The sequence below is a fragment of the Austrofundulus limnaeus genome, unplaced genomic scaffold (assembly GCF_001266775.1).
Source record: "Austrofundulus limnaeus strain Quisiro unplaced genomic scaffold, Austrofundulus_limnaeus-1.0 Scaffold842, whole genome shotgun sequence".
Classification (NCBI taxonomy): Eukaryota; Metazoa; Chordata; class Actinopteri; order Cyprinodontiformes; family Rivulidae; genus Austrofundulus; species Austrofundulus limnaeus.
Genome location: NW_013953244.1, coordinates 1 through 1820, shown reverse-complemented (window position 1 = coordinate 1820; position 1820 = coordinate 1). Strand labels below are relative to the sequence as shown.

At 37.8% G+C, this 1820-nt stretch overlaps 1 protein-coding gene across 1 annotated transcript in view; it reads right to left on the bottom strand.

Annotated features, from left to right (window-relative positions):
* Positions 1-1679, bottom strand: part of LOC106532858 (E3 ubiquitin/ISG15 ligase TRIM25) — a gene marked incomplete at its 3' end in the record, with an annotated part of 5232 nt that extends 3553 nt beyond the window's left edge. Inside the window, 1 exon segment of the mRNA XM_014029011.1 lies at positions 1341-1679.
* Between the last annotated feature and the right edge of the window lie 141 nt (positions 1680-1820).

Genomic DNA, 1820 nt, shown 5'->3' with positions numbered 1-1820 from the left:
TGTGTCAAGGACAGAAAGGCTGATGTGGCAGTGGAAGGTGTCAAAGCAGTTTGGAGAGAAAAACAAAGTAAAGAACAAACAAAAAAGAAAAAAAAAGAAAACGATTAATCGATTATTAAATTAGTCATCGATTATTTTAATAATCGATTAGTCGTCGATTAATCGATTAATCGGGCAGCCCTGCCTGTGACATGATTATCCTTCAAATACAAAAAGCCAACGAAAACATATTTATATTTAAGAAAATTAGCACAATACACATTATTTTACCCATTTTGTCCCATAACTGGCATATTTTCTCTTGAATTTGGCTCAGCAAAGTGAAACAGGAAGTGACATCAAAGGGAACTCTTTAAGAAAATAAACTCTAGTCTTTATTTATTGAAACAATCTTATTTAAACGCTTCTTCAACTCTGATAGTGACTCAAAATAATCTAAAAGAAACATCAAATTCTTCTCTGCATCGCTCTGTTTACATGCAGACATTCCTCTTTGACATCACTTCCTGTTACTTCACATGTAAATACACAACTGTTCATCTCAATGCCAGGTACAGCATGTTATCAATGTTCTTTCCTAAATTGAATTCACATTTATTACAAAAATTTGATGTCACAGGCACTTTAAACGTATAAAAAGAAAAACACACAAACAAATCTTGTACTTTCAAGATTGAGTAGAAAAGTTTGTCACAATAAAATTATTTTTTGTGGACTATCAACACATGAAGATCCCACATTAAGATTTAAGCTGCTTTCTAGTTTATTTTCTTTATAAAAAAGTTTAAACTCGTTCAGGAAAGACACATAATAAACATTTGGATCCTAGACCTTGGTGTTACTTGTTATTAAGAGTTATTAATCCCAGATTAAATTTGATAGGGTTCATATTAAATAAACACTTAATTCATTAAATAAACTCTTTAGTAAAGTTGATTTGTATCATGTATGGAGGTAGGTACAGACTGTTTGTAGTTAGTTATTCACCCAGAACACTTTCATTTTCACTTCCTTTTAGCGCAAACATTAAAAAAACACCAAGGACAAAAAAWGAAAACATTTTAAATTTAAATTAACGAGTGAGCGTGAACCCATCGGTTCATTTTATGTTACGACCTGAAGATAAGAGCTGTTTTAACCTCCTTTTATTTATCAATAACCTGTCGAGCTGCTGTGAAGTTCAACCTAAAGCTGTTTTTTATCTCATTTCCTGTCCTAACTGAACCAACTTAAAACGACAATCAGCTAACTCGGCTGCACCTGCAGTAATCCTCCGSTTCATGGTGCTCGGGACACACAGAAGCTAAATGTGGCTGAAACAACTAATAAAAGGTTCATACCTGACCAGTGTGGATATATTTAAACACACCGTCTTCGTAAAAAGCACCAAGTTCTCTCCTCCCCGGCCGTGTGTCGGTGAGGTTACCGTCTCTGAGAGCTCCAACAAGCGGCCGTTCGTGTCCTGCCCGGGCTAACCGTAACGTGCAAAACCGCTCTGCCCCGGGTTTAAGCTTTTTCTCTCTCCGACACCCACAGAGTGTCCACCAACAGTCCGGTGTTGTCCGACGGAAAGCCAAGGTCATAGGACGTTCAGGTTTTCCATCTGGACTTTTCGGTATTTGACAGGAAAGTCGACGCGCACACCTGCGGGGCAGACGGACGGACGGACGGACGGACAGTGAACCCACCGTCAGAGGCTGGTTATTAGCAGAGGGATGCGGGAATGCGATGCGTTCAGGGCGCCTCGGAAAATAGATAGATAGATAGATAGATAGATAGATAGATAGATAGATAGATAGATAGATAGATAGATAGATAGA